Genomic DNA, 16,773 nt, shown 5'->3' with positions numbered 1-16,773 from the left:
ACCTGTGTAGACTGGGTTTGTACCTTGTGTGGGGCACTTGGGTAAGATTATTGTATATCTACCTTTGTACATTGGATTATGATTTAGTGGATTGGACGCCTATGTGATCGTCCCCCAGACGTAGATACACACCGTATCGAACTGGGTAAACATTCTGTGTTTTTTGGCTTTTGTGCGGTTATCTTTCTCTTATATTCTCGCCATGATTTATCATTACTGATTGGCCTCTTAACTGAATAAATCAGTAATCTCGATCAGTCGACTAATTTTGTCAATTTACTTAAAATGAGAAATTGCAAAATTACAATATATTTTGTATTTTAACCTTATTATGTTTGTTTGATATTTTGTCATTGACATTTCTAACGTAATTTAAAATTTGCCCTACTCATATAATTTTTTGAATCCGTACCTACTATGGGGTTTTGTCAAAATATCAGCCAATTGATCTGCAGAGTTGACAAAGCTTGTTTTGATACACCCTGACACAATCTTCTCTCTAATAAAGTGACAATCAACCTCAATGTGTTTGGTTCTCTCATGATAAACTGGATTTGAGGCGATGTGTAGAGCAGCTTGGTTGTCACATATCAATGCAATTTGAGCAACCTTGCCACATTGCAACTCTTGTAGTAAGTGCTTCAACCACATAAGCTCACACGTGGCAAAGGCCATGGCTCGGTATTCAGCTTCAGCACTGGACCTGGCAACAACATCTTGCTTCTTACTTTTTCAAGATATGAGATTACCACCAATGAGTACACAATAACCCGAAGTAGAGCGCCGGTCAAACGGACAACCAACCCAATCTGCTTTAGAATACCCAACAACCTGAGCATGTCCTCTATCTTCATATAGTAAACCTTGTCCTGGTGCTCTCTTGATATACCTTAGAACCCGAACAACAGTATCCCAATGAGTATCACAAGGATTCTCAAGAAACTGACTAAACACACTAACTGCAAAAAAAATAAAAATAAAAAATAATAATAAAAAAAAGATATCTGGTCGTGTGATTGTGAGGTAATTCAATTTTCCAATTAATCTCCTATATCGTTCTCGGTCAAGTAATGGCTCCCCCTACCCTGGTAAGAGTTTAACATTCGTATCCATTGGATTATCCACCGGTCTACAATCCAAAAGGTCAGTTTCTTCTAAAATATCCAATGCGTACTTTCTTTGAGAAATGACAATACCACTACTAGACTTGGGCCACTTCAATTCCAAGAAAGTATTTCAGCTTACCCAAATCCTTAGTCTGAAATCGAGTGAAGAGATACTCTTTCAACTGAGATATGCCCTCTTGATCACTCCCTGTAATAACAATGCCATCCGCATATACTACAAGGTATATGCATTTCCCATTAGAATGACTGTAACACCCCCGAATTTCAACAACTTTTAAAAGCTTAAACAAGAGGCATAAAGCTAAACATTAATCATTTAGCAACGGAAGCAACGTCTAAACACGGAGGTGATATGCCACACCTATAACAAACATAGGTGCACAGGCAGATACTACAACTACAACAGTCTAACAATTCAACTACTTAGGCTCACAAGCCTCAACAACTATTAAAGGAAGAGATTAAGCTATCTACATGCCACTAGCGCGCTCTCCCAAGCTACCCAACCTGTAAAGCAACAAATAGAAATGGGACGACGCCCGTTCAGCGAATAATGCTGGTAACCCACCAACACCTGTTAAGTATCATACATAGATAGGATATATATATAAAATCATTTGCGAAACGGAATATGTATATATATAAGTTCAAAACCAAGAGCAAAGGTCAACACAAGACTCAAAGTACTCACAACAAGATAAGGGAACACATCCCAAGACCAAAAAGGACAACAACAACTCACAAGGACGGCTCAAGGTATAATCTATCATCACACAATAGATTAACACCCGGCATGCACAACTCAAGAGAAATAAGGACACAACCAATGGAAACACATGCCAAGGCAACACATGCCTTTGCGACAACACATGTCACAAGAAGAGAACTCACAACAACGGCTACACAAGCATTCGTGACATCACCCATCACGAATTGATATGCCTTCCTTATGCCCGGTTCCAACCTTATGGCGACCCCCAACCTTATGTCTAGTTCCAACCATTACCTCCAGCACCCCTGTACACCAAGTCCAACATTTTCCCTCCGAGGACCGTCGTCCCCATCCGCCAACGACCGCCAACAAAACCACCAATTCATAGTACACGAGGGTACCGATCACACACTTGGCAACACATGCCTCCCAAGAAATACGTGATCCTTACACAAGGTCACAACTCCATAATCACGTCATGGCCACCATGAGGACCACTACAATACCTTGGTGACTAGTGTCCCATACCACTAATCGTGCAATCCAGGTAAAGCCACACACACATCATACCTCAACAGGAATCAATCAACGGATCACAACGAAGATATGAAACCATACTCAATCAAGGAATGGATCACAGTCCAACAACAACGATGATTAACACAAGTCATCATCAACAATAGGAAGGTACAAACAACACACACGCTGGCATTTAAACATCGAACTAGCATGCTCATCAAACGAGTAAACCAAACGTAGTTCCGAAGAACACACAAGACTCATCACGGTTCAACGAATCACAATGTTGAATACTTAGCACGATTCAAGACACCAAAACCTACATGGATTCCTACTATATAGTTCTAGACATACGAAACATCAAGAAGACGCTCAAATAGTTCTACAAAAGAACATCGGGAAGTCAAAAGACCAAATACCGAGTCAAAAGAATCACGGGGAACAAATCCCCGCCAATCACCAAAGTGTACCCCGCGGGTAGGCCCCTACCCGTGGTTCCGCCCGCGGGTACATACCCACGTCCAGGCTTGTACCCCGCGGGTGGGCGGCGGGTGGACGCCTACCCGTCGTTCCGCCCGCGGGTACGTACCTGTACACCAAAATATTCCCTTCGGGGATTTTCAACACCAAGCTCAAATTCAAGTCCAAAACATGCCAAATCTCACCAAATACAACAAAATGACTTGAATCAAAGGAATAGCCAAGGAATGGCATACAAGAACCCTAAACACAAGCTCTAGATATGCATTTTCACAAGACAGTGCATAAACACTCACATTTCATAGCAAAAGACTTGTAGAATCCAAGAAATCATCATATAGGTAAGCAAAATAGATTTTGTAGAGCATGGGTTACCTCAATCGCTTATCCAACCAAAAACAACGCCAACATAGGCTAGGCTCAACTCATAAGCCAAACGGGAACCTTTGAATCAAACCGGATCTCCAACTAATTAACAAGAGTACTAAACAAAACTAATTATGCTCATAAAGGGAATTGAACCCTAGATCCTTCCTTAATTGCCCATAAGCTCAACCAACTAAGTTAAACATCCTATTAAGAATTAATCACAACATTATAGTACTAATAGATAACTAGTAACCAAGCCTAAGATAAACTATATATTAAAAGCTTAAGCAAATAAGGGATTCAAACCCTTTCCCAAACCATAACTTAACTACCCACCTTACTATCTAAGCTAGTAACTCAATTAAGGACCATACTAAACTAAAGCTACTTAATCTAATATAAACAACAACAACCAAAGCTAAGCTGCTTACCACAGATCTTCTACGTCTTCTTCATGCAGCTTCACCCGCGGGTGGAACATGAGGGAGATCACCACCCTACTTCTACCCGCGGGGTACTCCTCGAACAACACACCGCCGGAGAGCTACCACGCCGGGAACGGAGGAGAGACGCCACTACCGAGCTCCGTCGACACCACCGTTGTCATGAACCACCACTGTCACGACCTTCCGTCTACTGCCGTTGCTTCATCCAAGTTGTCCTTCGCCATGGCCCTGCCCTGTTCCGTCGCTTCCGTCGGAAAAGCTACTGCCTTTGCCACTCCGCCGGAGCTCCTCTCGGACTGTTCGCCGCCGTGCCTCAGCTGAAACGCCGAGTTCCGCTCCCAACGCCGCATGCTTGAACTGCTCCGACGTCGACGTCGATCAGGGGAAGAAAACAGAGATCGCAGCTCGCTCATCGACACAGCCGCACACTGCTTCGGTTGTCCGACCTTGTTTCTCTAGTTGTCGATGCCGGCTGCTAGAAACGAGAGAGGGGAGACGATGCAGCTGGTTTTCTATGGAGCTTGAGGGGGGGACAAAGCCATGAGAGGAGAGGAGATACAGAGATGGGGTTCGTTTGGTCTACATCAAGGGTGAAGTAGGCGGTCGTTGGTTTGGGAAGACATGGCGCTACAACCATTGTAGCTACGCCGAGGGAGGGAGAAGAGGGGTACACGGCTGGCTTCAAGATGATACAATACATACATGCACACATTAGATAGTGGGGTTACTATATATAGAATGTGGGCTAGGCTTGATTGGATTAGGGAATTGGGTTGGACAAGACATTATGGACTCACAACATATCACTCATATATTTACATATACACTCATGAGCTTGACTAATTGGGTTCAAGGCTATTATAGAATACCTTTGGGTTCAAGAATAAATAATAGGCTCCTTAGGATTTTAAAATTAATTTGGGCTCAGGATATTTAGGTATAAAATACTGGTTCACAATACTAGATAGACCCAAGCCCGTTTTAAAATAAATAGCTATATAAATATTTTTATTAAAATATTTAATATCGGGACTATAATTTATTTTTAGGAAAATACGGGGTGTCACATCCTTACCCCCATAAAAGAAGCTTCGTCCCCGAAGCTAGAAAAATCATTTTGGGGATAAGAGTGTCACAAAAATACGATACTATTTAGAGAAAATATTTTACGGGATTATATATACATATATATACACTAGGTTTTGGAAAAGAGTCGGTTCGAAAGGTTGGAAAGGATGAAAGGTTTAGATATTAAACTCAAGGACACGATGGTTGGAAAGGTAAAGAGGATGAGAGTTTTGGTTCCAAACTTGAGGACAACGTTAAATAGGATTAGGATCAAAGTCATCAAAGTTGCAACTTAGGAAATAAGGTTGCCACCTTGCACAGAATTGTTTGAAGTGAGGGATCAAGAACGAGGTTTGAAAGAATTGAAAGGACGAAAGGTACTAGATTTAGGCTCAAAGATAGCGTAGATTAGAAAGGAGGTCAAGATTTTCAAGGTTACAACTTAGGAAAACGAGGTTGTCACCCTGTACATAATCAAATTAAGAAGAAAACAAGAATGACGCTCGAAGAGTTAAGACGGATTTCACGAGAAGGGTAGAAGATTTGACGGGGAAAGGAAGGAAAACGGCTTAAAGAGGTTAAGGATTCTAGACTTCAGGCGACTTCTTCGACTTGACGCTTCGATCGCTGCACTCTTGACGAACTGAAGGTTCCTTACCTAGATTATGACGCGTTCTAACGCTAAGATCTATATCGGACCCTCTTCATAAGCTGAGATCACAAACATCTTCACCACAAACCCTTCTTCAAACACTGGCTTCTTCTTTCACTTCGTTATGGCTGAGCCAAACTCACACGGACTAGGTAACTAGGAGTTGGCTTGCTTCCCTTATCGATCTTCATCATTGCGTCGGTAACGAAACTCTTAGCACACTCTCTTAATCTTCTTAGAGATAAGACGTGTTGTCCGTTCTAGCTAACTGAAGATCGATCGAAACACTGACCACCGCTTTCCTCTTTCCTTAAGCGCATCCAGTTGTCTGTTCTTGCCATCTCAAGACGTCGGTGATTTACAAACCAACTTTCTTCTTTAATGCACCTGAAGATCGTCGAGGTCTAAGCACCCACGTATTCCTTGCACAACAACCACCGCTGATAGGGAAACTTGACCCACTATTAGAGCACACTCCACGGCCTTCGTGAATTCATTGCGCAAGTTTCCAACTTGCCTTCTTGATCTGTATGATTCTTTCTCAATAACCATCTAAAGTCGGTCGAAACGTAGAGCTCAACTGCAACCTTAAGCCAAACGCAAATTGTGGAACTTTTTCGCAAACTGACGCCTTTACCGAAGTCAACATCTGGAGGCCTTACATGGTTCCTTACCCAAAGATTTGCTCATGTCCTTACTAGAAGCTTAGTAGGTCGAGTCTGGTTCACCGTTGATAGCTTTGCAATCTTCATAAGGTAGTCGGTTACAACCACTTGGTCTTTTCTTGTCTTGATTAACGGTAGGTTTTCCTTGAAAAATCTGTTTCCGCACGAACTTGTCTTACTTATGAAGGTCCAACGGTAGAATCGGTCTTTAAGTTGATCTCTAACTGCCCTTTATTTTACGGTTCAAACTTCCCATACAAGATTAGCTACTTCACGTTCCTTCTTGGTTTTAGGTAGATCTCTTACCAGGAATCTTCGGCACAGAGTCTCACTTGCAACTTAAGAACACTCGGTGATCAAATCCGTCTTTGCTTCACTCTTGTCGGTTTGAGTTTTCTGGCTGCGCCTATGTTTGATTGCAGCTCGGTTACGACTTCATTCCTACTTGTTGCCAAACCTTCTTACCAAAATTCTTCATGCTAGACATAACTTTCCAGGTGTGCCGACTAGGATAAACGATATCCTCATTCACCAACTACTACCCAACCTCTTTACGTATCATAGGGTCGGACGACTTGCCAACAGTGATGTTCTTCTCTTCCATGTACCTTAGAGGTCCAAGCTCTTCATGCATGGTCACCTTGATCTTTATTACTTCCTAGTTCGTTGCTTAGAACTTCCCGATCTTGGTTTCTCCATAGGTAGGTAGGACTACTTCTATGTTGAACACTTCGATCTTACACTTCGACTCTTCGTGCTTTAGAGAGGTCCAAGGTTGACTCGCAGCTCTTTAACTCTGGGAGGCTTCAAACACGTTGATCCGAAAGTGACCACTTGGCGTATGTTGACATCTTCTTAGAGCATCTAGGACCGCTCTTGACGTCCCCTCGCGAGTGGGGGTCTTTAAAACTTGATCTTCGAACTCTAAACGACGTCTTGCTTCTTATCGGACTACGGTTGCACGAAACGGTGACTTCAACTCTAGGATTAGCGTAAAACTTGATGACGATGTCGTACGAGAGTCGACGCCACTTACTTGAACGGAGGTTGTTGTAGCTGACTCCCGATTGCGTGTAGAGTAGTCCATCTTCTTTGCGTTGACCGCGTACCCAGCTGCAACCACCACGACTTGACTAACTTGTGTCAGCAGATCTTTGGGTCTTCTTTCTTTTAGCCGCAGACCTCGGTAGGTCTTCAACGAACCCAAAACGAGGCGACATACCGAGAAGGTCCAAACCAAACGAGAGCAACAAACAAAACTACTAACGCTAACCAGAGAACAAGATAAAAGAACTAAACAGATAGCAAAAGATAACTCACAACATCACCGCGCGTCCTAAGAGTCCTATACTTAGGTACTTAAACACTTAGAGCCTTCACTAAACGACTTAGGGTCTCAACTTAGAGCACTAACCTAAGCTCAACTTAGGTCTTTAAAGTCCAACTCTTAACATCATAGGCTCAAACCTAGGCTCTTATACCAGCTGTAACACCCCCGATTTTCAACAACTTTTAAAAGCTTAAACAAGAGACATAAAGCTAAACATTAATCATTAAGCAATGGAAGCAACGTCTAAACACGGAGGTGTTATGCCACACCTATAACAAACATAGGTGCACAGGCAGATACTACAATTACAACAGTCTAACAATTCAACTACTTAGGCTCACAAGCCTCAACAACTATTAAAGGAAGAGATTAAGTTATCTACAGGCCACTAGCGCGCTCTCCCAAGCTACCCAACCTGTAAAGCAACAAATAGAAATGGGACGACGCCCGGTCAACGAATAATGCAGGTAACCCACCAACACCAGTTAAGTATCATACATACCTCCAGGACCCCTGTACACCAAGTCCAACATTTCCCCTCCGAGGACCGTCGTCCCCATCCGCCAACGACCGCCAACAAAACCACCAATTCATAGTACACGAGGGTACCGATCACACACATGGCAACACATGCCTCCCAAGAAATACGTGATCCTTACACAAAGGTCACAACTCCATAATCACGTCATGGCCACCACGAAGACCACTGCAATACATTGGTGACTAGTGTCCCATACCACTAATCGTGCAATCTAGGTAAAGCCACACACACATCACACCTCAACAGTAATCAATCAACGGATCACAACGACGATATGAAACCATACTCAATCCAGGAATGGATCACAGTCCAACAACAATGATGATTAACACAAGTCATCATCAACAATAGGAAGGTACAAACAACACACACGCTAGAATTTAAACATCGAACTAGCATGCTCATCAAACGGGTAAACCAAACGTAATTCCGAAGAACACAGAAAACTCATCACGGTTCAACGAATCACAATGTTGAACACTTAGCACGATTCAAGACACCAAAACCTACATGGATTCCTACCATATAGTTCTATACATACGAAACATCAAGAAGACGCTCAAATAGTTCCACAAAAGAACATCGGGAAGTCAAAAGACCAAATACCGAGTCAAAAGAATCACGGGGAACAAATCCCCGCCAATCACCAAAGTGTACCCCGCGGGTGGGCCCACGATTCGGCCCCTACCCGTGGTTCCGCCTGTGGGTACATACCCACGTCCAGGCTTGTACCCCGCGGGTGGGCGGCGGGTGGACGCCTACCCGTCGTTCCGCCCGCGGGTACGTACCTGTACACCAAAATATTCCCTTCGGGGATTTTCAACACCAAGCTCAAATTCAAGTCCAAAACATGCCAAATCTCACCAAATACAACAAAATGACTTGAATCAAAGGAATAGCCAAGCAATGGCATACAAGAACCCTAAACACAAGCTCTAGATATGCATTTTCACAAGACAATGCATAAACACTCACATTTCATAGAAAAACACTTGTAGAATCCAAGAAATCATCATATAGGTAAGCAAAATAGATTTTGTAGAGCATGGGTTACCTCAATCGCTTATCCAACCAAAAACAACGCCAACATAGGCTAAGCTCAACTCATAAGCCAAACGGGAACCTGTGAATCAAACCGGATCTCCAACTAATTAACAAGAGTACAAACAAAACTAATTATGCTCATAATGGGAATTAAACCCTAAATCCTTCCTTAATTGCCCACAAGCTCAACCAACAAAGCTAAACATCCTATTAAGAACTAATCACAACATTATAGTACTAATAGATAACTAGTAACCAAACCTAAGATAAACTATATATTAAAAGCTAACACTTAAGCTAATAAGGGATTCAAACCCTTTCCCAAACCATAACTTAACCACCCACCTTACCATCTAAGCTAGTAACTCAATTAGGAACCATACTAAACAAAAGCTACTTAATCTAATACAAACAACAACAACCAAAGCTAAGCTGCTTACCACAAATCTTCTACATCTTCTTCATGCAGCTTCACCCGCGGGTGGAACATGAGGGAGATCACCACCCTACTTCTGCCCGCGGGGTACTCCTCGAACAACACACCGCCGGAGAGCTACCACACCGGGAACGGAGGAGAGACGCCACCACCGAGCTCCATCGAAACCACCGTTGCCACGCACCACCACTGCCACGACCTTCCATCTACTGCCGTTGCTTCATCCAAGCTGTCCTTCGCCATGGCCCTGCCCTGTTCCGTCGCTTCCGCCGGAAAAGCTACTGCCTTTGCCACTCCGCCGGAGCTCCTCTCGGACTGTCGCCGCCGTGCCTCAGCTGAAACACCGAGTTCCGCTCCCAATGCCACATGCTTGGACTGCTCCGACGTCGACGTCGATCAGGGGAAGAAAATAGAGATCGCAGCTCGCTCATCGACACAGCCACACACTGCTCCGGTTGTCCGACCTTGTTTCTCTAGTTGTCGACGCCGGCTGCTAGAAACGAGAGAGGGGAGACGATGCAGCTGGTTTTCTATGGAGCTTGAGGGAGGACAAAGCCGAGAGAGGAGAGGAGATATAGAGATGGGGTTCGTTTGGTCTACAAGAAGGGTGGAGAAGGCGGTCGTTGGTTTGGGAACACATGGCGCTACAACCATTGTAGCTACGCCGAGGGAGGGAGAAGAGGGGTACACAGCTGGCTTCAAGATGATACAATACATACATGCACACATTAGATAGTAGGGTTACTATATTTAGAAGGTGGGCTAGGCTTGATTGGATTAGGGAATTGGGTTGGACAAGACATTATGGACTCACAACATATCACTCATATATTTACATATACACTCATGGGCTTGACTAATTGGGTTCAAGGCTATTATAGAATACCTTTGGGTTCAAGAATAAATAATAGGCTCCTTAGGATTTTAAAATTAATTTGGGCTCAGGATATTTGGGTATAAAACACTGGTTCACAATACTAGATAGACCCGAGCCCGTTTTAAAATAAATAGCTATATAAATATTTTTATTAAAATATTTAATATCGGGACTATAATTTATTTTTAGGAAAATACGAGGTGTCACAATGACGATAATAGAAAACAGAATGATCAACTTCACTTCTAGTCATACCAAACTCTCATACCACATAGCTAAATCTTCCAAACCAAGCCCGTGGAGATTGCTTTAAACCATATAAGGAACGACGAAGTTTACATACCAGACCAGGCTCTCCCTGAGCAACAAACCCATGTGGTTGCTCCATGTAAACCTCCTCTTGAATATCGCCATGTAGAAAAGCATTCTTGATATCCAATTGGTATAAATCCCAATGATTGATTGCTGCCAAAGATAAAAGTAATCGAACTGATGCAATTTTAGCTACATGAGAAAAAGTATTAGTGTAATCCAGACCAAAAATTTGAGTGTAGCCTTTTGCCAGCAGTCGTGCCTTAAGGCGGTCAATCTTATTATCAGGGCCCACCTTCACAACATAAATCCACCTACAACCAACAACAGTTTTACCAGGAGGGAGGGGGACCAAATCCCATGTGCCACTAGACTCCAGGGCCTCCATCTCTGTGAGCATGGCTTGGCGCCAATCGGGATCCGAGAGGGCTTCACGAGTGGATTTAGATATATACACAGAAGAAAGGTGAGAAAGGAAGGCAAAGTAAAGAGAAAATACACAATGATAACTCAGTGGGATCAGAGGGTTACGAATAGAACGTGTACCTTTCCGGATAGAAATGGGTGCCTTAGTGGGATCAGCGTCAGATTGCAATTGAAGTGGTGGAACTGCAGCCGGAGGATCGGGTGGCATGGGTGAGTCAATAGGAGCCTCAACAAACACAGGGCGTGGACGGCGTTGGTAGACTTGAAGGGGGCGGTCAGGAGCAGTAGGAGCAGTTTGAGGAATAGGATCTTGGGCAAGAGGAAGTGGACCAAGATAAGGAAGATGGAGAACCTCTGAAATAGAGACTACGTTACCTGGTGTGGGCTGGAAAAAAGGAGTAGACTCAATAAAGGTGACATCAGCAGACACAAAACGACGATTAAGTTATGGAGAATAACACCGATAACCCTTTTGGAGCCGGGAATAACCTAAGAAAACGCACTTGACAGCTTTAGGGGCCAATTTTGAACGCCCAGGAGTCATGTCATGAACAAAACAAACACACCCAAAAACCCGAGGTTGAAGAGGGAAAAGATCAACCGAAGGATACACAATGGAATATGGGGTTTCATTGTTTAGGACTGAGGATGGCATGCGATTTATCAAGTAACACGCAGTAAGGATAGCACCAGCCCAAAAATGATAAGGAACATGAGAATGAACTAACATAGTGCGAGCAATTTCAACTAAATGTCGATTCTTACGCTCAGCCACCCCATTTTGCTAAGGTGTGTAAACACACGACCGTTGGTGTAACATACCCCGAGAGGTCATATAGGATTGAAAGGGGTTAGAGAGATACTCTTTAGCATTGTCACTACGTAGAACACGAATGGGTTTACCAAATTGAGTTTGTATTTGAACACAAAAATTTTGAAAAATCTGGAATAACTCAGAACGATCTTTCATAAGGAACAACCAAGTATACCTAGAATAATCATTCGTAAAAGTGACAAAGTAACGAAACCCCAAAGCAGAATTGACACGACATGGACCCCAAACATCAGTATGAACTAAATCAAAAAGAGACGCAGCCCGATTATTGACTCTCCGTGGAAAGGACTTACGTGATTGCTTTCCAAGGTGACATGACTCACAATCTAATAACTCTATAGATAAACCTGGAACCATATGTCGAAGTTTGGAGAGACTAGGGTGGCCCAAACGACTATGGAGAAGCAGGTGAGAATCTGTAGAAGCATAGGCAGCAAGATCACCACCACGGAGGTAATAGAGGCCTTGTGACTCAATCCGAGTGCCAATCACCTTCCCCGTACTACGATCCTGCACAACAACCGAATCCGCACAAAAGGTTACAGAACAATTAAGGGTACGGGTGATTTTACTCATGGAGATAAGGTTGAAATTAAGGACTATTAGGAACATATAAAACTGACTATAAGGGGAAAGATGGCAAAGGATGAGCCTGACCAACACCGGCAACTGGTGTTTGATTACCATTAGCTAAGGTAACCATGGGTAAAACCTTAGACTTTGTGACATTAGTCATAAGGGATAGATTACCAGAAATATGGTCTGAGGCAACTGTGTTTAGAACCCAAGTATTGGTGTTACTAGCTTGAGAAAGACACAACAGAGAAGAGGTACCAACGGCTAGAGATGAAGCTATAATATTATTCAAAAGGAAAGGGAAAAACTGCCTCAAAGGATGGTTGACCGTTGACCGGCGAGTTGACCGTTGACCGGCAGAGATGAGGAAACGAAAAACACAGTCTGAAGCGTTTCCTCGAGACGAATCCAACGGTGGCAACGGCGTCGCGATCGGAGGTCGAAGCAGGGAAATCTGGCCGGAAAATGAACCAAGATCTCGACGGTGGCGCGTGGCGCATGACGGCGGCAGACGGCGACCGGATTTTAGCCTTAGGCTCATGACGAGGTTCTGATTACGCCTGTTGAGTTGGTTTGGGAGAAAAATCACTAGGCAAGGGTCGGAACAAAAAGAACAGTCGCGGGAGTGGTTTCTCCGGTGGCTGTGGCGGCGGAAAAGAATGGGTATTTTATTTTAGGGTTTAGGCTCTGATACCATGTTGAATAGTAGAAAGGTTCATTGTATTCAACTCAAAAGAACTGTACAAACATCTACTATTTAAATAGGAATATGTTATTAACCTAATGGGCCTATTTCTAAAAGGACCTAGGGTTTCAACAAATCTACAGTATAGAAATTATGAATCTACAGTATAGAAATTATGAATCTGTAGTATGAAAATTATGAATTTATAGTATAGAAGTTATGGATCTATAATATATAAATTATGGATCTATAGTATAGAAATTATGGATCCAATTCTGTGTGCACCTTGCATGGTGCACACGGTTGCACAGCATAACGGTCCATAAACAAGCAGCATGGCATGCTGGACTTCAACACACTGAGTGAGTGATAAGGAAGGTGAAATTGAAGAAAAACAATGATGATTGTATTTTTTATTAGGGGTGTGTTTGGTTCATGTGTTTACACATTAGGAATGAGAATCAAAATCATAGTTAGTGTTTGGTAGACAATTTTTTAAAACATAATTATGGGATTTGATTACCCCTTCAATTAAAAACCTCATTCTATAATTAAAAAGGGGTGTTGTTATTTGTACTACCCGCTAGTGAAAAGTGGGTGTAATAAATAACCTTGAAATTGTAAAAATGTGAAAATTTTCAATAATTACATAGGTGGTGTAAATAGCAATAAGGGTGCAAATATGACTATTTACACAAACCTAGTTAAATGTAATTTACGATATTACATTAATGATTTTTTAATTAAAAACTAAAACATTAAAAAAAAAAAAAAAAAAAAAAAAACCGCCTTAGCTTCTCTGGTAAGAAGGTGAGGGGCTGCCTTTTCATCGGAGAAGGCGAGGGTTTTTTTTTTTTTTAAGGTGTAAAAATTTCCAGCCAAACACCACCTAAAATATAATCCATAGTTGTTAAGTTATATGGGTAGGCTCATAATAACTTGTAGCCTAAATAATTATGGTACCTAAATAAGTGAACCTCAGTATTATAAAGGAAAATATTATTTCTGCTCTTAATTTTTATTTTCTCTCACAAAATTTTAATATTGACATTTTCATTGAGACTCACCAAAAAAAAAAAAAAAAAAGATGGAGTAAAAATAGGGAGTATATATAGTAAAGTTCTATTATAAATGTCTACCTTCACTCCAGATTTGAAAGTGAGATAAAAGATAATGACATTTGACAAATTCTTTGTAGTTGGGGAAAAATACTAGTGACATTTAATAAATTCTATATCTAACATTGCACATTTGTAGTAGAGGAAAAATGATAATGGCATTTAACAAATTCTATAGGAATAATGGTCAAATTAGCCACTGAACTACACACAAAAATGCAATTAGGTCATCCAATTAAAAAAACATACAATTAGCCCCCTGATTAAGCCAAAATCTTGCAATTGAGTCAAAAGTGACTGGTTATTCAAGTTAAAGTGGCGATTAACATTTAATATATTATTTTATTTTATTGATTTAAAAATAAAAAATAAAAATAAAAAACACCAACCCCACCCATCCCCTTCGTCGTCACGTCGCCGGTAGGAGACAAAGTGCATACGCACTTCAGATTTATTAAAATTTTTATTCCTTCCAGAGTTCTTTCCTTACGATTTGGAAATGTGATGTTGCAAGAGACAGGAAATATGAACAGGCTGCTTAACAAGCTGAGGCTCATCAACCCCACACCACTGAAAGCCGTAGGAAGACAAAGTCCACAAGGTTTTGGCCTGAGACCATGTGCAAATGAAGTTTGCACTTCGTCGCCGATCATCGCATATGAAGTGTGTATGCACTTTGTCTCCTACCGGCGACAGTGGAGGGGATGGGTGGGGTTGTTTTTATTTATTTTTTTTTTTAATTCAATATTTAAAATTAATAAAATAAAATAATTTATTAAAATGTTAACTGTCACATCAGCGGTTAACCTGTATAACCAGTCACTTTTGACTCAATTACAAGATTTTGGCTTATTCATGGGGCTAATTGCATGTTTTTTAGTTGGATGGCTTAATTACCTTTTTGTGTATAGTTCAATGACTAATTTGATCCTATTCCAATTCTATATTTAACATTCTACATTTGTAGTAATGAATATAGGTATTCTTCAATTCCCAGTATCATAATGTTTCGTATAAAACTAACGTCATTATATATTTCCATTATCTTTATTAATAGTACTTAACCGTTGATCTAATATTTACGCTCACTGTTGGTTATTTATGATCAAATAAGAACCACTTTTTCCGTACAAACTACCTATTGTACATCTTATAATATATTATTGTACATTTACAGATAATTAATTCTGCATCTGGAGACACGCATTAAAATATAACAAGTACTCTTCAATTTGCATCATTCAATTTCTACATAATTTAGCTTCCAGATGATAACTCAAAATTTTTTCATCCTTTTCAATTTAATTATTTTTCAATTTTTTTTCAAATAATTGGTCAATCGTGAAAATGAAAAAATAAAAGAAAAAAGGAACTACACTTCAAAACTAAAAGGAATAAGGTTCAAATTGGCCACTGAACATAATCTGAAAGTGCAATTAGGCCACTAAACGAAAAAAGCTACAATTAGACCACTAAACACTCCAAATGTATGCAATTTCACCTGATAGCAGATTACCACTAATTTCATCAGGTTGTCTACTTACAACAATAGTGAGTTGGCACTTTTAAATAATGTTTAATAATAAAAAATAAAATATAATCAAGTTAATTATTAAAAATTATCCATTTCACTCCAACATTTTTTGTTATATTTAATTATTAAAAATTATCCATTTCACCCGAGCATTTTTTTTTATTTTTTTAAAAAAGTAACTTTGAGACAAAATCACCCCCTCTCTATTTTTAACCTAAAATTGATGTTTGGCCTCTCTATTTTAATTATAGTGTGTCTTCTTCTTCTACTCTTAACACAAAACGTCAATCAATAGGCCAACCTCAATCAAATATGTTTTCTCGAAATTCCCTTATCTATTTTTTTGCTTTCATTATGCAATTCTATGGTTCATTTATACATCATTTTACATAAATTTTCAAAATTAAAATTTGAATTTGGTCATTTAGAATTTGTAATAATAATAATAATAATAATAATAATAATAATAATAATAATAATAATAATAATAATAATAATAATAATAGTTAATACAATTTGAGTTCCTCCAAGTATAATAATTTTATCATGTTTAATCCTAAACTTTTAAATTCACCACCTTTGGTCCTTCCACTTTCAATTTGTTAGCATCCGTGGTCCTTCAACTATTAAATTTTAACCAACCATGGTCCATTCAAGAGGTCCACGGTGGGTTAAATTTTATAAGTTAAAGGACCATGGGTGGTTAACTCGGACAATGAATCGTTAAATTATAAAGTCGGAAGACCACATATTGTCAGTTTCAAAGTTTAGGACTAAACATGGCAAAACTACTATACACTCCATGTGACATTAACTCTAATAATAATAATAATAATAATAATAATAATAATAATAATAATAACAATAACAATAACAATAACAATAACAATAACAATAACAATAACAATAACAATAACAATAACAATAACAATAACAATAAGTATCACATTTTGGAGTTTATACTATTTATCCCCTTTCAAATATTCCATGTATACCAAACATTAGAATTGAAATTCCTAAT

The 16,773-nt window shown here is 40.3% G+C and overlaps 1 long non-coding RNA gene across 1 annotated transcript; it reads left to right on the top strand.

Annotated features, from left to right (window-relative positions):
• The first annotated feature begins 430 nt into the window (after positions 1-430).
• LOC109174502 lies at positions 431-16,501 on the top strand. Its single transcript, XR_002053076.1, has 3 exons — positions 431-907; positions 5,534-5,535; positions 16,489-16,501. It is a non-coding gene; the product is annotated as an uncharacterized LOC109174502 (long non-coding RNA).
• Positions 16,502-16,773: the final 272 nt, after the last annotated feature.

The sequence above is a fragment of the Ipomoea nil genome, unplaced genomic scaffold, assembly GCF_001879475.1.
Source record: "Ipomoea nil cultivar Tokyo-kokei standard unplaced genomic scaffold, Asagao_1.1 scaffold0642, whole genome shotgun sequence".
Lineage (NCBI taxonomy): Eukaryota > Viridiplantae > Streptophyta > Magnoliopsida > Solanales > Convolvulaceae > Ipomoea > Ipomoea nil.
This window is presented reverse-complemented; position numbering and strand designations above follow the sequence as displayed.